Below are 23,384 nucleotides of genomic sequence, written 5' to 3'. Positions count from 1 at the left end.
TTGTGATCGTTTAGGTTGTGAATGCAGTGTGAGACAGATGCAGTGAATAAGTTTTTTGGAAGTCTACAAAGGTGCCTGCACAGAAGCCCTGCACATGGGCATAAGCGAATATGCGCATGCGCAGGGCTTCACCATCGGTCCCCCTTGCGAACGCACAGCAGCAGCTCGCAAACTAGAATGACCTCCCATGTCCCTTGATACATGCGCACTGCTGCGCCACCAGAGATAAAGGAGCCAGATCAGATTCTGTACATGGCCCCCACTTCTCTTATACCACCTCTGCTCCATCAGTCCTGATCTTTCAGTTTTAAACCATTGGCAAATAAAACAGACTTATATTTCTGATACTGAACCTTTTCTAATATTAACTTCATTTTGGCATAATTCTCGTTCAGATATCCCCTATATTACATTAGGTACAGAAGGAAATGGATATCCATGATGAAGATGGACCAGAGTTAAGCTTATGTTTGAGGAGTCAATGACCAAGCCTCCCTCATCCATACTGTGATCATGACCAAGAGATCCCATGGCTGAATTATTATCCTTAGAAAACACAAGTACATTTTATTGGGAGTATTCTCATAGTGGTTGTGGAAATATAAATTCTAGGGGTGGACTGGCCAGAGGACCTTATTCTGGTCCGTTCGCATCGGCCCATTCATTTGCACGGGGCTGAGGTTTTGCGTCTGCGCAGATGCATTTTTGTGCATGTGCAGATGTATTGTGCTTGTGGCCATCATTGCCGGGTGCACGCACCCAACATTGCAGGGGGGGGTGGGATGGCGGGCTGGGGGACTCGCTCATGGGAACGCCCATCATTTCATGGGCATTCCCATGAAAATACTGGGCATTCCCATCGAAATTGCCCAGTGATGTGGCCGTCAGGATGGCCAGCTGACATCACCGTATGTCAGCTGCCCGCCCACTTCTTCAGAATGCCCACACACATCTAAGCTTACCTCAGAACAATGTTAGATGTGCGTGTGCCTTCCACATCATTCAATGGTCGGTGACCTATGTTCCCCCTGCATCCTGCAAATTGATGTTTATGTTAAACATCCATTCACAGCCAGTGCATGTGAACACATGCTGCGAGGGTGGGGGCATCCTGGCATTTGCCGGCGGGGTTTGGTGGACTCAAGCTTTGCAAATAAACAAGAATAACCCCCATAGTCTTGACAGGCCGGCAGAAAGACAGAGTTTTTTTTTAAAGATGTGGCACTGCACAGAATAGTGGCCCTTTCCCCCTCCTGTCTCCCACACAATCCTTCTCTCTTCTCTAAAACATTTTACACCAGGGACAGTCACAAGAGCATGACATCAGAAGCCCACTGCTTATGGACAGCCTCAGTCATAGAGGAATCTGGGCTCTCAGAGAAGTATGGAAGAAAGAGGAGGAGCTGAGAGGAGAATGCACCACTCCTTCCTCTGCAGCAGCATGTGACTGTATATGATAAGTCACACTGAATCATTATAGTGCCACTGGCTACGGGCCCCTTTATGGTGGTAAATTGGTGTGTTCAGTTAGCTCTTTGATTTTTGTGATACCAGTTTGGTTGGTGTAATGTCAGAATTATTGCCTCACAGCATGGGTTTGATTCCCACCACCCTAATTGCATGGAATTTGTATATTATCCCCATGCTTTCATTGGTTTCCTACCGGTACCACAGTTTCCTCCCACAATCCAAAACTATATTAGTAGGTTAATTGTCTCCCGACAAAATAAATGAACCATTGTATGTAAGTGTGTGAATACATGTTTTTATGGCAGACTAGATGAGCCAAATAGTTTTTCTTTGCTGTCAAATTATGGGTTTATATGTGTGTTGTATCTACAATTCAGGAATTGTAGTGTAGTCTTCGATCATCCGATGATTTGGAGGGATCCCAATGTGATGAGACCCAAAACCATCCTATACATGTCACACAACATATCTGAGGGGCCCATCTAAGGTCCTGATCAGCCACAAGAAAGTACATAGCAGTTTTTACTACTTGTGTATAATGATGTTAGATGTAAAAGTTAACTCATCACATACAGTACATAACAGATTTAATTGTAAGTTATACCCCTTTTACACCGCACTTGATAAACTGTATCTTGCCGTTTTTTTTTCCATTTCAAAACGTTTAAGGCTGCAGTGGGAAAGCACCAGAGTTGATTTACCGGTTAAAGATAACAGAAATTTAAAAGCGTTTAAAAAGCAGAGTCCTACACGTCTCAGAGCCGTTTTTTATGCAGTAAGAATTGCTCTGAAACGGTACAGATGTAGCGGGATTCATCTTTGCAGGGGATGGCGATGGCGTCGCCATTGCCATCCCCTGCCCCGCCGCCATCTGTATGCCGGAAGGGGACGCGCGCGCACGAGGTGCGCGCGCGTTCCCTTCTGACGGTGCTGCCCTCGGTCTCCCGGTGCCCACACCGGGCGACCGCACCCCCCCACAGTGGCCAGAGGTCCCCCCCAGCCCCCTCGAGCGGGAGGTGGACAGTATTGCATCCACCTCGCCGCCCGGATACTGAGACGCGCGTGCGTGGGGGATGCACGCGCGTCTCAGTCAGATAGAGGCGCCGTGTTGCTGGCGGATCGCCAGCAACAATAAGGCCCGATACATCTGTATTTAGTAAAAACAACAGATTACAGACCTGTGATAGGCTGTCCCCTGCATTCTGCCTTGAAATGTGTTCAGGGGATTAAATGGGTTGACTGATGTGAATGGTACTTAAACTGTATTTAAAACGGTAATCTACTGCAATGTGAAGGCTCAGACCCGTTTTAAATACAGTTTAAAAATACAGTTTTTTTAAAGGTTTTGGCAGTGTGAAAGCGGTATTAGCTAGCAACATAGCTGCACATCCAGATATACATAACACTGGTGTAAAACAAACAAGAAATCTGAGGTGGAATGTTTAGTGTAATGGTTAGCTTTACTGCTTCTCAACATTGAGGTCTGTGGGCTCCAGGTGCTGTTTCTGAGTGGGTGACGAGATGGCGGGAAATTTCTACTGTCTGTGTGGATATAATTCCACTCCCTCTCCCCTTTGTGTCTTCTCATTTTCTCACACTGTGGTAGCATTGGGGCAGCACCTTCTATTTAACCTCCAGGTTTCTAGTATGAATTTATTCCATTACGCAGAGAGGAGACCCACAGTGTAGGGATTCCTCCTAGATGACTTCCCTAGCTCTAGGCCAATAGGGTTCCACCTATGGGGTGCTAGACTCTGGGAATGCCTACATGTACCAAAGAGGAGTTCTCTATAGATTGAGTAATAAACGAGTAATCAAGGGTATGTGAGGGAGTACATACAGTATGCTATAAAGAGCGAGGGAGTGTTTATTTAATAAATAGTTTTACTATTTTGTGTGTGGACTAGAGGTGCCAGTGAGAAACTCATGCCATAATGTCCAGCATGGACCCAGAGAATAGTAGTCAGGAAGAGGAGAATTGGGTGACTCTTTGAGCACTAAACACTTATCGGTTCACAAATAAGTAAACATTATATATATATATATATATATATATATATACCAACAAATGGAAGCGGCACTCACAAGACTGTTCAATTTCAAAAAGAAGTATTCTTTATTCCGACATGTTTCGGGATATTTCACCCGTCATCAGGGAACAAGGTACATGTGAATCAATACAGGTTTTTATTCACCACAGAGTCCACCCTCACCAATCAGGCCAGGGTGCATCATAGGCCACCGCCCCTCACACCTGTATCCACATTACCACCAATTGATCAACACTGACCAATCAGCGGCATGCTGAACATGTGAAGGTATCTATCTATCTATCTATCTATCTATCTATCTATCTATCTATCTATCTATCTATCTATCTATCTATCTATATATGTGTATATGTATATATATGTATATATATATATAGAGAGAGAGAGAGAGAGAGAGAGAGAGAGAGAGAGAGAGTTTGTAGCAGTCAGCACCCGTGGGGTCGGAATAAAGCCAGTAGGCACAGCTTGCTTGTTCAAATGTTTTCGATGCTATTTAATGCATCGTCATCAGGACCATATATATATATATATATATATATATATATATATATATATATATATATATATATATATATATATATTACCAGAGTATTATGCCCTTGGACCATGAAACTTTTGGATCTAAGGAAAATCTTCAGCTGGATGGATAAATGTCCCAACGCAGTAATCCAGTGAAGTCACCCAAGCACATCCAACATGTTTCAACATCCTTAAGGGTCTTTGCCAAGGCATGGTGGCATGGGACAAGGTAGTGAATAAAATATCAAATAAAGGGTTATTGTCCTGTTGACCTCCTGAGATACAAAAAATGAATCACATATGCATAGAATTTCAAACTAGAGTTAGTTGTTACATAATACTACAGTAGTACTGTCAAAACTTTCTCATGTATCTGTCACAAGCTGCATAAATGCTAAAATATTTATACAATGATTTATTGCATATATTTCCAAACTGGAAATGATGGATGGTTAGTATATGGTTGGGATCAGAAGTATGTACACTAGTAGGGAAATTAATGAAAACACTATTAAAAGAAAGAATAGTGGAATATCTTAAATTAAACAAGTTACAGGATCCAAAACAGCATGGTTTTACAGCAGGGAGATCATGCCAAACAAATCTCATTGACTTTTTTGACTCCGTGACCAAAATACTAGATGAGGGGGGGCTGTAGATGTGGCATATCTAGACTTTAGTAAGGCATTTGACACTGTCCCATATCGCAGGCTGCTAAATAAACTTGAAAGTGTGGGATTGGATTATAAAACAATTAAATGGCTAAGCACCTGGTTGCAGGATAGGAAGAAGACAGTTGTAGTAAATGGAGTGCATTCTATGGAGGGACATGTTACCAGTGGAGTACCCCAGGGATCTGTACTTGGACCAGTGCTCTTTAATATCTTTGTTAGTGACATTGCAAATGGTATTGAAGGGAAAGTATGCCTTTTTGCAGATGACACAAAGATATGCAACAGAGTAGACACACCAGGAGGGGTAAATCAAATGACTGATGATCTAAGTAAACTTGAGAATTGGTCAAGAGCATGGCAAGTACAGATTAATGCTAAAAAATGCAAAATTATGCACTTGGGACTCAAAAACCCAAAGGCTCAATATAGTATCAAGGGTACTATAATGGAAACTACTGCGGAGGAAAGAGATCTAGGAGTCACTATTTCAAGTGACTTAAAGGCAGGAAAGCAATGTAGCAAAGCAATGAGGAAGGCTAGTCAGATGCTTGGTTGCATAGGGAGAGGAATCAGTAGCAGAAAAAAGACGTAATAATGCCAGTTTATAGGTCATTGGTACGGCCTCATCTGGAATACTGTGTCCAGTTCTGGAGACTGTATCTTCAGAAGGATATAAATACATTAGAGAGTGTACAAAGAAGGGCAACTAAAATGGTTACATAGCAACTTACCTGGAAAGACTAAAAGATCTTAACATGTATAGTTTGGAGCAGAGAAGGGAAACGGGGGACATGATAGAAATCTTCAAATATATCAAGGGTTTTAACATAGTACAGGAGGGAAATTTTCTTCAAAGGAAAATAAGTAATAGAACACGAGGACATGCACTGAAACTGGAGGGAGGTAGGTTTAGGGGAAATGTTAGAAAGAATTACTTCACAGAGAGGGTAGTGGATAAGTGGAATAGCCTCCCATCGGAGGTGGTAGAGGCTAAGACAGTAGAACAATTTAAACATGCTTGGGATAGGCACATGAATTTCCTTAGGGTTGGGATTACCTGATGGGTAAAAAAAGGGGCAGACTAGATGGGCCAAATGGTTCTTATCTGCCGTCAAATTCTATGTTTCTATGTTTACCCATGTCACACAGGACTCGTGCTTACTGATGGAAATATATTGCCATAGCCTTCTTTATTGTTTGTTTTCCTCAGGGTTCCAAACTCCAAGTATACACCAGAAGTGAAATAATGGAAGTCCTCTTCATGAGTGTCTTCGTTGCACATACAGTCATATGGTAGCAACAGGACTCGGCTGCAGGGGTGGGGTGTGTGTTCGGTGAGGTGGGCTCCCTGACACTCGGTAAGCTTACAGAGTCAATCAGAATTAGCAACTTCGCATCTAGTCACTGCATCATTCAATAGATGGTTAGGTTACAGATATAGCTCAATGTTGGTTACAGATAAAGCTCAATGTTGTTATCTGCATTATCTCCCTTTTGTGTCCCCTTTTTTTACATTGATTTTACAGCTTTTATGCTTTTCTAGAGGCGTTAGGCCCATTCTAGTAGTTCATACAGAGATGGTAGATATAAAGTAAAGTGCATAATTCTTAAATACATAAAACAGAATAAAAGTAAGGTTTAAAAACATTTAAAAAAGTGATACAAAGAAGCAAAGGTATATGGATAAGAAAAGTTTGTTAATAATGGCATTTTGCTGTGAATAAAGGTTAATAAATATGTAACCGGAGGAGAATGGGGGAGGGGGGTGACAGCTTAAGGAATGGTGTAGCAGAGGATCTATATTATTGAAACCATTTAAGTTAAAAATATGTTAAGTCCAATAGGTATAAAGGGGCAGATGTGTTAACCCTGTCAAAGAGATAAACTGGAGATAAAGTGGATGGAGATAATGCACCAGCCAATTAATTCCCAACTGTCAACTGTCAAACACAGCTGATTGGCTGGTGCGTTATCTCCTTCCAGTTTATCTCCAGTTTACTCTTCGACGGGCTTAATACATCTGCCCCTTTATACCTAATGGACTTAACACATATTTTTAACTTAAATGGTTTCAATAATATAGATCCTCTGCTACACCATTCATTAAACTGCCCCCCCCCCCATTATCTTCATGTTACATATTTATTAACCTGTATTCACAGCATGATGCCATTATTAACAAACAGGCTTAATACATCTGCCCCAATGTTTTTAACGATGTAGATCCATTTAATTTTGGCCAGCATAGATTCTGTATTCCACTGTCTCCAACTGCTCATAATGGGGCAGATGTATTAAGCCCATCGAAGAGTAAACTGGAGATAAACTGGAAGGAGTTACGCACCAGCCAAAATATGACAGTTGGGAATTGATTGGCTGGTGCATTATCTCCATCCACTTTATCTCCAGTTTATCTGCCCCAATGTTCTCTAGTCCAAAGAAATACTTTTTCCCATTGATTGCAAAGTTATGATCTGTTATTATAATGTTTTGGAATGGAGAAAGGGACAGTCCAGTTCTTAATATTATATGTCAAATTGGGTTTTTAGGGCACTTTACATTTTTATAATGTATAGTATTTTTTGTTTAGGGGTACTAAGATTGGTTGGATTCACAATGAAGGGGGCCACATTTTTTTAGGCACTCCACGCTCCTAGGGATACCAGCTCTGTTACCAGCTTGCCTAAACCTCATTTAATAATGGTGTGGGAATACCCAAACTGTGGGTCTTCTCTCTGTGGTTACACTAGGACTGGTTGGTCAAAGCTGATGCTGGTAAAGGAAACATTTCGGCCCTGATTTTTTTCGACTTTCCAGCTTAGACACTGGTTAAACTTAGAGGAAGAGACATTACACTTTTTTTCCTGACATGCTGGAAAACTGGCAAGTGTGGCTTTTTAAACCACCACACAATACTGAATGGTCGCCGAGGCCAACTCACACCTAATCACATTCACATACAGTTTCCACTCAATCTTGCCGAAATCTCTCTGTGGGTTCCAGAAACTTTATTCTCATTGTCTATTCTTATTCATCAGAGAATTTTTTATAAATTGACATTAACAAAGAAATGACCTCATAACTAAGTACAATCACATGTGCCATAGCAATCACCCCTGTAAACTAATCTCAGTCGTATTGTTGATAAACAGATAATATATTTTTTCCAGAAAATGCACAAATACTGATGCATACTGTTTTAAAGGAAATGTCCATATTTGTATAGTTTTTGTTGTTGTTGTAAATGAGACTCAATAGATGCAAAGGGCCAGTTTTACACATAGAATTTCCTGCTTAGCCTGTTGTCAGTGCTTAAAAAATTATTTATTCAGCCCTCAACACATTTTTCCCATTTTGCTGAAGCAGATTCTAATTTCGAAATAGATTAAAGCAGGATTTTTGGCACTGATCCGCAAAGTATTGAGTACACGTCAAATCAAAATAAATATTCCAAAGCCTTTCCACAAAATACTAAGTAAAAAAAAAAGAAAAAAGAAAATTTGGACAGATGTCATAGTTTACCTCAAGAGTCACAAAATTACTGGGAGTAATTCAGAGCGGAATGTTGCTGAACAAATTAGCAATGTCTAGTGATCAGGTAGATGCCGCGCCACTAGAGCTAAATACAGACTTGCACATGAATGTGCTCGCTGTGTGAATGGAAGTGCCTACCTAGAGTGAAAATGTCCAAAATCCTTCGATACAGTTCTACCCCAGTTCTTAATAGCGTGTATTGCCCCCTTTAACATCAATGACAGCTTGAAGTATTTTGTGGTAGTTGTGGATGAGGCTCTTCATTTTCTTAGATGGTAAAGCAGCCCATTGTTCTTGGCAAAAAGCCTCCAGTTCCTGTAAATTCTTGGGCTGTCTTGCATGAACTGCACGTTTGAGATCTACCCAGAGTGGCTCAATGATATTGAGGTCAGGAGGCCGAGGAGGTGGCCACTCCAGAACCTTCACTTTATTCTGCTGTAGCCAATGACAGGTCAACTTGGCCTTGTGTTTTGGATCATTGTCATGTTGTTGCGCAGCTTCCGGGCTGATGAGTGCAAATTTTCCTCCAATATTTTCTGATAACATGCTGCATTCATCTTGCCATCAATTTTGACCAAGTTTCCAGTGCCTTTGTAGCTCACACATCCCCAAAACATCAGCGATCCACCTCCGTGTTTCACAGTAGGAATGGTGTATCTTTTATCATAGGCCTTGTTGACTCCTCTCCTAATGTAACGTTTATGGTTGTGGCCAAAAAGTTACATTTTGGTCTCATTACTCCAAATGACTTTGTTCCAGAAGTTTTGAGGCTTGTCTCTGTGTTGTTTGGAATATTGTAAGCGGGATGCTTTGTTGCATTTGTGTAGTAATGGCTTTCTTCTGGCAACTCAACCATGCAGCCCATTTTTCTTCAAATGCCTCCTTATTGTGTATCTTGAAACAACCAAATCACTTTTTTTCCAGAGAGTCCTATATTTCAGCTGAAGTTATTTGTGAATTTTTCTTTGTATCCCGAACAATTTTCCTGGTAGTTGTGGCTGAAATATTTGTTGGTCTACCTGACTGTGATTTGGTTTCCACAGAATCCCTCATTTTCTACATCTTAATTTGTGTTTGAACACTGCTGATTTCTCAATTGCTTGGATATCTTTTTTATATCCCTTTCCTGTTTTATACAGTTCAATTTCCTTTTCCCGCAGATTCTTTGACAATTCTTTTGCTTTCCCCATGACTCAGAATCCAGACACGTCAGTGCAGCACTGAATGAAAGATGCAAGGGTCTTTCAGAAGACCAGAAACTCACTGACCTTTTATACACACAAATTTATTACAAGCAAACAGATCACAGGTGAGGATGGTTACCTTTAGTAGCCATTCAAACCTGTTTGTGTCAACTTGTGTGCATGTTATGAGGCCAAAATCTCCAGGGTATGTAAACTTTTGGTCAGGGTCATTTGGGTAGTTTCTGTTGTCATTATGAAGTAAACACAGTTGTTTGACAATAAATGGCTTCACCCAACCACTAACCATGAGTGAAAGAAAAGTTTGTGAGTTATCATTCATATTCTCTGACAAATGGCCAGAAAATCACAAATTCTGCTAGGTTATGTAACTTATGAGCATAAAATTGCTGAAATGGGTGAAAAACGCTCAGTGAGTATGCACTGTTAGTCTTTTGCCAGAGTTGGTTAACCGAAGATAATTCTAACAGAACATGAGACATATATTGTGTCAAAATGAATGCACAGTGTTAAGTTTGTTAGAAATGTAAGTTATTTATAGTTAGGAAGGTGCCCCAATCTTCTTTTAGCTTTGATTTTATCCTTAAGAAATCCATAATATGTTCTTGACCTTCATTGAGAAGCATGAGAAAAACAACCAGTAGAGGGGCAGAGTCGCATTAAAATGTGTCATCAAGATTTATAGCCACATGAAACTAATGGGTCAAATCAATCAGCAGAATTTGGTAATGCCTAGGAGGCCCCAAAACATCTCTATAATCACAATGCCAGAGCACCAATGGAAAAGGTCCAGTTGTTATTGTCTACCCAGGGATACAGGTTACCAGCAAACTGCAATTGGAAAGCTGCTCACTCTCAAGGCCCCTCACTGCCATCGCCACACCGTGTTTATTTGGATCCAACCAGCCGTCTTCATCTCCTTATTTTTGGAGAAATTGCACATTCGGGACCATTCACTCTGCTCTCCACAAATATCGTGATTCTCAAACGGAGAAAGTTCAATCTACCCCCCTTTAACGGAGATCACAGCTTACTCAGCAATCCTACATGGATACAAGACTCCAAAGGGACAATCAGCGGTAACTATACCCATCTCCAATTATGTTTATTTGAATCCAGTGGAAAGCTAAATTGTACCCCCTGTTCAAAGAACTGCATCGTTCCAATTGGGACTCTAACAAGGCGGCATTAATAGGAGCAGATCCTATCAACCTCTTTAACACAGTGGCACATAGAGAGGGCCATAAGAGAGTTTTTATAATTATCTTTTATTGTTTATTATGTTCATGTAATTTTTATGGTCATATGCATATTAAATGTTTTTTACATTGATAATTCCTCATTGATAAGCGCTACTTCTTTTTTCCTTTTTACTCTTTTTCATTTTAGGGACCTACTCAGTCCCCTCAAGTAGCAGCTTCACTTGACTCACATCCCTTAACAGTGCCCTCTGACCACCTTCGGGCAGTCTCCTTTCTTGTTACCAGCAAACTGGCAGGGGTCAATTAAAGTAATCAGGAGGGTAAAAAGGGTAAACTATGAGATTGCCCAACCTGAATCCAATAGTAGTAGAAAGAACGACCATTTCACGCTTATTGATAGCATGGAAGGAACATGAGATTTTCCTTGTGCATATTTACAAATACCGTAGTGATCCACAGGTCCAAAGTCAGATCCCTAACTCAAGACCCTTGCATTTGGGAAATTGGAAGGCTCCTTTGTGTGAGATTATTGAAGAATTATCTCATGTCTTATATGATTATAGTGGCAGGTCTATTATTTGGGTGGCTTTGCGGTGAGCTCTATTTCAGAATATTTATAATTTTAATTGACTAATTGGGGGAACAAAGATCTATTGCCACCTAAAGTTTGCATTTTTGGCAGATGACTGTCATTTTGCCTTTAGATGATTGCAAAAACAGAGGTGCCACTAGCTGGGGGCACGTTGGGCATGTGCCTCAGAGGTATGGGAGGGGAGTGTTAGCAGGAGTCGCCAGAAGCATAATACCTTCTGTGACCCATTCAGGAGCATGCTGGACCTCTTCCATCTTGTACTGTAAGTGACTGCATCAGTAATAGAATAGGGGCTCAGTGATCTACACTGAACCACGTCTACAGCATTTCCATTATTAAGGTTTTTGCTGACATCCTCATAGAAGCCTAGTAAATTTGTTTGGTATGATCCATTTTTCACGAAAACCCATGCTGGTTAATACTAAATAAACTATGAAGATCTAAATATTTCTGGATACCATCCTTTAAAAATCCTTGAGTTATCAAAAATGTAATTCCATTAGTACCCTAGGATGAATCCCATCCGGACCTGGTGATTTGTTTGTTTTGATTTTGCTGAGCTACAATATTATCTCATCGGTCGTGAAAGCAATATTAAGATCTGGTTTGTTCCTCCCATTTGTGGTAGCTGTGCGTTCCACTGTCTGCTCTCCCCTAGTAAACACTGATAAGAAGAACTCATTTAACAGTTCTGATTTTTCCCTTTTCCTCTGTAAAACATTTACCATTGCTATTGGTTAACAGGCCTATGTTCTCTTTACTTATTCATTTACTGTTGATGTATTTGAAAACCTTCTTGGGATTTGTTTTGCTCTCAGTGGCTATGCGCTCTTCATTTTCCCTTTTAGCTACTTTGATTACCCCTTTACAAATTTTGTTTAATTCTTTGTACTTGCTGAAAGCCTCCTCATTCACGTTATCCTTATAAAATTGAAATGCTCCTGTTTTATAGTTGATTGCTGTCCTTACTTTTTTGTCCAACCATGATGGGTTTTATAAAATTGAATTTACCCTTATTGACTTTTGGTATGTATTTAATAGTTAATGATTTGAGCACATTTTTTAGTGTATCCCACATTTCCTCTGCATTCTTCCCCTCAAATACCGCTTCCCACTCAATTTCTTTTAGAGATTCACAGAATAATTAGAAGTTAGCTTTTCTGAAGTTTAATATTTTAGCCGGCCCTGTATGTTGTAGTTTACTGAAGTTGATTTCCAGTGAAACCATGTTTTGGTCACTGTTTCCTAGATGTTCAATTATTTGGTGTTTGAAACTAAATCTATATTATTTGTTAATACTAAATCCAATAATGCCTCATTTTGAGTTGGAGCTTCTACTTTTTGTGTGATAAACTGATCCTTGGGTAAATATAGGAACCCACTGCTTTTTGCTGACTTACATGTCTCATTTATCCAATCAATGTCTGTAAAGTTAAAATCCCCCATAGTTAGTACTTGCCCCTTATCTGATGGTGACTCATTACACCATGTTTCTGTTACACTAATTATATCATACTCGTCCCTTGTGGCCACAGTTTCCAGTTCCCCAATTTTTCCTACCAAGCTTCTTGCATTAGCCAGCAAGCATTTCAGTTTACGTTTATTTTCTTCCGTTAAGGTTTGGTTGTGATCTCTATGCGATACTAATTTCTTACTGGCTCCAATCTCTTGCTCGCCCATTCCTCACTATTCTGTTTTACATGCCCATAGTTTCTATCTAATATAGCACTTGGGCATCTGAGATAGAATAGTAGATAAAAAGTTGAAAACATACAGTATGTAAGGAGAGAGTGTGAGTGTTCATGAGAGGAGAAGTAGGTTTTATAATCATCATCCTAGCATAATTGGTGTCACAGCTGTGTTCGGCATGGTTTGGGATAAAAAGCTACATTTTCCACTAGCACTAGAATACTTTAGCCAACCAATGTTAAGTGTTGTAACAAATTGGCCACTATTAGTCTTTGATAACACAGTGGTGCTGCCCCCATTGCGGGGGGGAAGGGGTGCAGCTGCCGCTGACCTACAGCATGGGGGGAGTGTTTGCCGCCGCTGACCTCCTCCAGCACCCACTCCACAGGGGATGCGTCCACCGTTGACCTGCTCATGGGGGGGGGATGGGGTTGGGTGATTGGTAATGTGGCTATGAACTAACTTTTTCCCGAAGATAGTGCCCCGGCTTGGATGATTAATGAGCAGGCGGCTGCTTTGCTGCTCCTCGGGTGGTATCTTTCCAACTCGGTGACACCCTCCAGTTGCCTAATGCTGCCTAGTGGTGGCGCCGGCCCTGCAATGGGCACTACTCCATCCCATTTGCACTGTTCGTAAGAGAATGCTAACTACTCAACCTACTATATTAGGTAATATAAGTCAAGAGGGAAACATAAGTTAAGACATATTTCCAGCATTCCAATGATCAGTTTGACTCTGGTTAGACATACGAATATACTATGCATTAAAGCCATACATTTTTGTGGGGATGGGACCAATATAAAGATTGACCATTTTCACACCGTTAAGCTTACCCTGACTCTGATCACTGTGGCTATATCTGACAGTTTGTTCTATAACAGTGTATACAGAGCAACTCTCCTTTTTTCCAGCTATGTGTCCTCATTACAGACAATGCTGGTTCAGATACCAGGAATTGGTGAACTTCCTCTAACCTTCCTACTAACTTCAGTGACTTTATGATTGTTCTTAATTCACATTGGTCTGCCCTATTACCTAACAACTGTCTATGGCTATGAACAGCAAAAGTCCAAATCCACTTGCATAGTAGTCATTCTGTATCAGTATGTATGCAATAAAAGCTTAAACAAGCCTTTAGCTTGTAATCAGGCTCACTTTAGAAACAACACTGTATGTATGCGATCTGTTTTAGATAATAACAATGTCCCACATATTATACAATAACAGCTACTTGTTTCCTAGCACGGCGCCCACGATTTTCAATCGTATGGCATCTTATGCATTGTATCGCATTGCATGCCATATAGCCACATGCAATGCGATTTTGGCCCCCCTATACGATTTTTAAATGTATAAGCACCCTAATGGGTGCTTACAATGTTAAATGCACCCGTGGGGGTGCTTTTAACATTGTAAGCACCCATTACGTTGCTTATACAATTAATAATCTTATAGGGGGGCCAATTAACATTGAAAACACCCATTAGGGTGCTTATACAATTTAAAATGGTATACCATCGCATACCATTGTAAGGCTTATAGTATACGATGCGATCGGCGCCGTGCTAGGAAACAAGTACCCAATAACATAATCATAATTACTTATAGCATCACTATATTTATACCGTAGTATATAGTAAATAGTGCTTGAAATAATAATAATTATAATAATAACAGTAATAATGCTATAGAACTGTTAAATGGCATATGATTTGAATGATATCAATAAGTTTTGGGTACTTATATGTTAGTTGGGTGCCCACTATAGTAAGTAAGCTCATACCCCCACTATCCATGTCGGCTTCGAGAGCGAAGCGTGGCGAGCGTACGCGTAAAACGAAGCAAATAGCTTAGTGGGCGCCCAACTAACATATAAGTACCATGTTTTGAGTTACCATAGTTACAGTTGTTGTATATTAGGGTGGGGATGATTAAATCGACAGTAACTAGGTTGACAGACAATAGGCCGACCACTATTGGTCGACAGTGAAAAGGTTGACACATGAAAAACATAGACATGCACTAGGTGGACATGGACAGAAGGTCGACACAAGTAAAAGATCAATATGGAAATAGGTCACACATGAAAAGGTTGACATGAGTTTTTTACAGTTCTGGTATCTATGTTGACATCTGCTGACATGGACCCCTAATTAGTGTAACATGTACCCTTCATTCAACATGCTTTGGGAATGATGCCTCGCTCCTCCTGAAATACTTTACCGTTCCTGAGTGTAGTCCACATGAATCGTAAAGTAAGATTAAGATCAAGATCTATAAACCAGGGTTAATTTGGCCAATCAATCTACCAGCCTGCTTTGGTGAATGATACTGCTTTCACATTGCAAAAACCTGCTTTCAACCCGATTTTCTAAACGTGTCTTAAAACTGGTCAAAAGCCAGTTAAACCCCTTTCATATTGCATGATGTAAAGGTATATTGCAGTTTAAATACCGTTTTGTACCTTTCAGATTCAACCCGTTTCACCCATAGAAAGCCATACAATGTCATTTAAAAAAAAAAATCCTGCTTGTGGGCGGGGATCAAGTGTGGTTATCATTTGTAGCAAATACCGTTTCTAAGCTGTTCAGACTGCAGGGAAAACGGCTCAGAAACGTGTAGGATCCTGCTTTTAACACGTGTCAAAATACCGGTTTTCTGTAACCGGTAAATTGACAATGTAGCTTTCACATTGCAGCTGGAACCGTTTTAAAGCACTAAAAAAACGGCAATATACCGTGTTACAGCTGCAATGTGAAAGGGGTATCAGAGGAAACCAAACTACTCTGAGGGGAAACCCTCACTATTGTGAAGTGAACATTCAAATTCAATGTGCATAGAGCCTTGGTTGGAGTTCTATCCATGACACAGAGCTGTCAGACAGCAGCGTGACAGTGGGTCAAACTAAAATATACTTTAAAAGAACTTTAACATTTCAGAGACTCTAAACTGCTAGTGTGACACTCTTTAGAAGAGTTAAGCCACATACACAGTAGACAAGAAATTAAGATATTGATCAGAAAGGCCCTTCTGAGTAACATCTTTTAAAAAACATCTTGTTCTAGGGTTGGGGGGGGGGGGGGGTATTTTGTTTCTGTGCAGGGTTAATACTGGCTGCTTTATTTTTACACTGCAGTTTAGATTTCAGCTTGAACACACCCCACCCAAATCTAACTCTCTCTGCATGTTACATTTGCCCCACCTGCAGTGCAGAATGGTTTTGTCCATTTTGAGAACAAATTTGCCCTGTGATCAATTCTGAATTAGGCCCAGTGTGTATGGAGCTTTAGAATAATTATCTGTTTTCTTTTGCACCTGTGGTCTTTACTTCTTTTACTTATGGTTTGTTATTTTTTGGCTGCCCTATTTATAAAAATGAAATAGCATTTTATAATGTTTATACCATCATTACAACATGCTACTAACATGTTGCAAACAAATAGGGGCAGTACGGATGGTGTAATGGTTAGCATTACTACCTCACAGCACTGAGGTCATGGGTTTGATTCCCACCATGGCCCTAACTGTGCGGAGTTTGTATATTCTCCTCGTACATGGGTTGGTTTCCTCCCAAAATCCAAAAATATACTGGTAGGTTAATTTGCGCTATATAAGAAACTGTTAATAAATAAATAAAATATACCTCATCCGGAGAAAGCATATACTTGTAATGGGGACTACCATATTAGCCTTTTATTAAAATATCCTACATAATACAGTATATATACAAACATTATGGGTGTCAGTTAGATACATTTTCCATTTGTAACAATCATGAAGCTACATCAAGATACTGTATCCTTTAAGCATATATCCATGCAGTGGGATATTGGAGATCCCATTCAAAATGACTTACAACTCAAAACTTACTATAAAGGCATGTGCTCCCTCAACAAAAGTGTTGCTAGCGCCAGTGCACATAGCCCAGGCTGGTAGCAGTGATTGCAGGGAGAAGAACAGCATGGGGTGGTCTCTACTGTACTGTTGTCTAGAAATCTGAAAATGACCAGATCTGTGCAATTTGGCCTTGCACATGTGGTCAAACTGTTTACAGAATGGATCAGTCTGCAATTAGGAGGACAAGCAGATATGCTGATTTGTGCCCAGCTAGTAATTATTGTTTTTACATTTCAAACTTAACATTTACATTGTTGTGTTCATATCCACTGCTCCCTTAGCAAGTGTCTGCAGGCGTGCTTTCATTTAATGATACAAAAAAATTAAAATAAAAGTACAAGAAAACCTTAAAATGTTTTAAATGTATAAGCAAAAGCATATTTTATTTTAAACCAATCCCTTATTTTATATATACAGATGTAATTTTTATTCAGATGTAATTCATATGGGCAGTACGGATGGTGTAATGGTTAGCATTACTGCTTCACGGCGCTGAGGTCATGGGTTCAATTCTCACCATGGCCCTAACTGGTAGGAGTTTGTATATTCTCCCTGTACTTGTGTGGCTCCCAACAAAATGAACCCTAGAATTACTGTGTGTGCGTATGCAGGTGTTCAGGAAAATAGATTGTAAGCTCCACTGGGCCAGGGACTGAGGTGACTGTTTAAATATTCTCTGCGGAATATGTGTGCGCTATATAAATAATGGCAGTGGGGATGTTGTAGGTAGGGGATGAATGCATGTGAATATTTATAATTAAATAATAAATAATAAATAAATATTCACATGCATTCCTACATCATCCTCACTACCATTCTAGCAGTGTTAAGCCCCATAACTAGACAATCGTTCCAAGAGTGATATAGTTAATGATATCTTCGCTGCTCCCAGGTGAATGACATAGCAGATAATGATATCGTTCAGTGATGTCACCCATATCTAGCATGCAGCACAGAATTTCATAAAGCCTTACCAGATGTCACCTGGCATCTTCTAGGTGCATGCGTTTATGAGCCACTGCAGATTTTGTGGCAGTGATCATCTTGTTTTCACTCATTCTGTTAAATGGTGCTCCTGCTAATCAGCTCCTAACTAACACATGTTTGAAAAAAATGACAGTTAGGAGCTGATTGTCTGGAGCGCCATTTAACATATGCAACAAGTGATAACAAGAATAAATTGTAATTTAATGTCAGCCTAAAGTGTTAAGGGGCTTTGAATTATCTTTCAAAATAAATGAGACAAATTTCACCCATAAGAATTATATTATCTATTTGGGAAACGGTCATTGGGTCACCAGCATGTTGGTGGACAGTAATTAGGTCGACATGAGTCTAGGTCGATATGGGTTAGGTCAACAGGTTCATTCGGTCGACATGGGTTAGTTCGACAATCAAAAGGTGGACATGGAGTGTTTCCCATTTTTCTGAGCCAATGTGCCGACAGGCGGTATTTCATGCCCCACCATCCACTAGGGCAGGGGTGGGGAACCTTTTGGGGTCCGAGGGCCATTTACATTGAGGCATTATGCCTCTGGGGCCATATAATAGAAAAAAACTTGCAAATCATCCTGCGGCAGCAGTCCCACGCTCCGGTGGCTGCCGCAGGTTACAAGTCGCCGGTCTGTGTGGTCCGGCGGCTGTGCAGGGAGTCTCATACAGGGGAAATCTCACGAGAGGTCAGTAGCTCTTGCGAGATTTCCCCTGTATGAGACTCGCTGTACAGCCTTCGGGCTGGTGGGCGGGCCACAAAAACCGGCTCCGTGGGCCGTATACGGTCCGCGGGCTGTAGGTTCCCCACCGCTGCATTAGGGCATGATGGGAGAATAAAATAGTCTACCGAGCATAGCGAGGCCCCGTGCCTGAGGCATGGCGAGCGTAGCGAGCCATGTGAGGGGACGCAGTGCTACATTTCAGTGCCCATGTCAACTGTGTCGACATTCAGATCAAGAAATGTGACCCTATGTCGACCTTTGGCTGTCAATATACCCCCAAGTCGACCTAATGACCCTGTGGACCTAACCCATGTCGACCTAGACTCATATCGACCCTCCTGCATGTTGACCTAGACTCATGTCGACCTAAATGCATGTCGACCTAATGGTGTCAACCTCATAACTGTCGACCAACATGCTGGTGACCTAATGATCCATACCCATTTATTTTAACTGCTTATTTGTATAGGATGCATTTGTATGATTCAACATACATAACTGATAAGCAAATCAATCCAAAGAAAATTAAGCAATTAATCAGATATCACAATGCGTGCCTATATAAACTTGTTTGTATGGTAAATCACAGCTAAGGTAATACTGACATTTATAAAATACACACTTCATAAAAATGTCAATAAAAATGTTTTTGAGCTGCATATACATAACCTTTCTCATGCAATGAAATAACTAGATAGCCATCAGCTGCAATATGTCAGGATTACTGTTTGAGATTGCAGCTGTGTCTGACCATTTGACCTCTATTTGTTTATAGAAGGTTAAAACAAGGAATGTAAGTATATGTGAAAGTAGCCATATAGAGTAAATAGTACTTAACCTTTAAACAGAACAAAATGCTGCTTACATTTTTTTATATATATATATTTTTGTTTTATATGAAAATGGAAACCAAATAATGTAATATATTAATACAGAGTATTTAAGACCCGATGTTGTAGCCACTTTCTTATAAAAGCAATAGTAAAATATATATTCTCTTTTGTAAATAATCTTTCTTTACATACATTCTATGGCAAAGAGCATCACATTCTTTTTTTTCGATATTCTGTTGTCAATAGTTTGGATTATATCAGTGATAACTGTCCATATATATTTTGCTGCACAGTTCCGGAGTGGAATCTACTTGTGTTCTTAGCAAAAGCAGAAGCCAAATGACATTGGTTCTATAACATGCACAGAACAACCCTGATAGTTACATTGTAACTACAGCAAATGTTGCTGGGCCAATTCTTGTAGTGCTCTTATCTTTTACTCACTATACATGAAGCTTGTCATACAGTAAAGGAATGGAGGGTAAGGACAGTTAAAGGTTGGGGAGTAGAGGAATGGGCAGGACCCGATCAAAGGTTCAAGGTGCCTAATGCTGGCCACACATCAGACCAACTTTCCTCCAACCATCCAACTAGTTGGTTGGATGGTATAAAAACCTGGTACTGGATAGGAGCAAATGTAATTTGTAATTAAGTCATTTGTTTCCCAAATCGGAAAATGGACAACAATTGTCACTTAATGTACTGTAGTTGGACCTATTTGATTTAAACAATTTCAATTAATGTTTTTGTCCATTCTCCTAAGTTTGTGAGCAAATTGCTTATTGGCATTTGCCCCCATACAGTACCGGATTTTCAGTCCAACCACTCAACTAGTTGGATGGTTGGAAGAAAGTTGGTCTGATGTGTGGCAAACATAAGATTCTCTCTACAGACTCCAGGTGTCCTAAGTTCAGGTACCCTAGTTTCCTCCCACAATCCAAAATTACACTGCTGGTGGGTTAACTGTTGCCTAACAAAAAATATATATTTGTGAATATGTGTGTATGTGTGTGTGTCTATGTGGTTGGGAATATAGATTGTAAGCTTGTGTAGCATCTCTGTATTCTTTGTCTTTATATTGCAGCACTGCAGGGATACCCCTTTATACTTATGGCCATGCCCCCTTTCCTTATCTGCACCGCATGGCCAAGAGATGTTGGAGGGTATGTAAATATTCTCCATAACATGCTGCGGAATATGTGTGCGCTATATAAATAATTGTTAATAAATAATAATGATTTGATTTTAAAGTTTTAAACCTTGAGTGTACTTAATAGGATTATTTCAACATCAACATCAACTACATAATATCTCTGTTTGGGATGAGTTGTTTCACTGCCTGGGATAGCGAATAGATGCAGTTTGAGAGCAGAGTAGTTTAGGGCTTGTACCTACATACAGTAGCATTCCAGCTAAAGGTAAAGCTGGTTAACACTTGCTATACAAGATAGTTAATCTATATGAGAAAATAACTACTGACATTTAAAAAAAGAAGTCCTGGCTTAAGGGAAACTTTATTATTGCCACATGTGCAGCACATGCAGTTTGTCTGTAGTTACCAGTTCAGTAAGGGCATAAAAAGTGTTGTGGTTGAACTTCATGGAAAATCAGAATTGGACCAAAGATGAATCAAGTGTTTGGAACAATAATTTAAGGCTAGTTATGAAATTCCACACTCTGCAATTCTCATTGTATGAACAGGTGCAAATAAAACAGTGTAGACTTGGAAGGACGAAGCTGATCTCCGCACATTTGTGATTGGATAATAATATGTATCCTGTAATCCTGAGATGACAAGTCCTTCTTCTCCATGCAATTGCCTCTATGCTAGGACGTACAAAGGATCTGCTCGAGTCAGAATTACAGCCCAATGCATTGTCTTTCATTGTCTTTCATGCACAGCATTCTACTGTACTGTACAACATGTTGGTATATTAATATCGATCTTTTTAATTAGTTTCATATTTTATATAATACTTCATATCAAGAGTCTACATTTCAGAAATCGCATATCAAATAACAATGATGTAGCTTTCCTGGCAATAACATAATAATGTGTTGAAATTCAGTATTATTGGTAAATAAAAACAAGAAAGGTATAATAATGTTTTACAGCAAATGTCAATGCACCCTTAGAGTATTCTTCCCTTAATAACCATCCAAACTTACTAGTAAATAAATATCTCTTGTATAAGTGTCCCTTAGCAATAATATATGCATTTCTATATTATATAATAGTGTGCCTACTTTCATTTATAAAATCAGCACAGATGATTCATAATTGGATTACAAGTTTGGACAGTATATTCCCACAGTTGTCACATGAGTTTACTTTGACCCTTCCACTGACCAGTATAATGATATTTGCATTTGCTTATAATATATTTAATGCAACGAGAGGCAAGGCCTGCTAAGGCAGACACGCAGGAGTTAATGCGAGCTCACTAGGTCCGTGTAGCAGTATGGGAGGTTTAGGAAGAGAAATCAGACAATGAGACTTTGCCTAATTCAACTTGTTTATTTTTGCTGAGTGTTGTTGATTGGAGTTTAATGTAAAGAATAACATTTGATGAATGGAATTCCTCCGGCATATGAAATGCACAGCTAAGAGCTCTCATTATACAGTATATGGCTCTGAGCAATTCCTTTGTCTGTGGATGCAAGACTAGCATGGCAGCGACCAGAAGAGAAAAAAGGAGATGTTGGGCTGGCAAGATACTGTAGTAGTGTGATGTAGTGTGTAGCCAAGAGCGGTGTCTCCATGGCTGCTGCTGCTGCTGCTGGGTGAGTGCAGGGGTCCCAGTCAGTGACCTGCAGTTGAGTGGATGCAGACTTTTTCCATCAAACTCTGCAGGGATACCACACACAGAGCTCAAGTGTCAGTTTACTGCCCTCAGCGCGGCTCCTTCTCCCAAAGCTCACAGTAATTAGACAAAGAAAACCTAAATTAACCGAACAGGCGTCGACAGTTTCCCCCAGAGCGCCCATGGTGCAACTATACACAACCTGCTGCAAATGGATTGTTATTGTATGGGACTTGTCCAGGACTGACAGTACCAGAAGCCATCCGGCCAGTCCCTAGCCCATGCTGTGCCACCTTTATGTTCTATGTAGTCAGCAATAAAGGCAATCATAAATGTTTTCTATTCTTCTCTTCATTTGACATTCATTTATGGATGGGTACTGAGATTTTTAAGCCTAGGACTATTATTTTTCATGGGCAGCCAAGTCGGTCTATCTAGAGATGGAAGATAGATGCAATCCTACAAGTATCAGTTGGCACATGGTAATTGGAGGGTAAAACTCTACTGATGGAGTGCACATTGCTGTTAGTGTACAGTCTATGAGCATAAACACTCATTAACTCATCAATCTCCCGATGACAAGGGCTTTGTGATGGAAATGGCGATCATGATAAATTAAGTGAAATCACCATTTGCAGCCACACAAATGGATATTACAGGAACACAGGCCAGCCCTGGCTAACATTAAACCCCCCCCCCCCCCCCCTGTGTCCAGTGGAGCCGGTGTGATAGGGCAGAATACTCTCTAGCACGTACAGGCCAGCACACGTACACGTATAGAAATCTGTCCCAGTCCTCTGGGCGGGCAGGGAGAGGAAGGGGTTAAGCAGCCCTCTGCTCAGTGACTCTGAGAAGGGAATATAAGAAATTCCTTCGTGTAATGCAGCTGATCCCTTGTTTGGCACAGTGCATTGTTTGACTTCCCATGAAATAGTGATCTGGATGAGCTGCCAGCTTTTGGTTTCTTGAAATGCTCTTTGTAATCATTATTCTGTTAAGGCAAATCTCTTTGTTATTGCGGTTTCATTTCGATGATCACCATAGACACATCTACTATGAGACTGAAGATGACTCTATAGGACAGAACCAGTCCAGTTCAAGCTTATATTGTTTCTTGGTTACTGTCTGGCACCTTTGTTGTCAGGATAGACAGATACTTCTCTCTATGACAAGTGTCTTCCTATCCTCCTCTATATTGTTAT

Source organism: Crinia signifera, chromosome 5, assembly GCF_055691185.1.
Source record: "Crinia signifera chromosome 5, ASM5569118v1, whole genome shotgun sequence".
Classification (NCBI taxonomy): domain Eukaryota; kingdom Metazoa; phylum Chordata; class Amphibia; order Anura; family Myobatrachidae; genus Crinia; species Crinia signifera.
Note: the sequence above shows the minus strand (reverse complement) of the source record.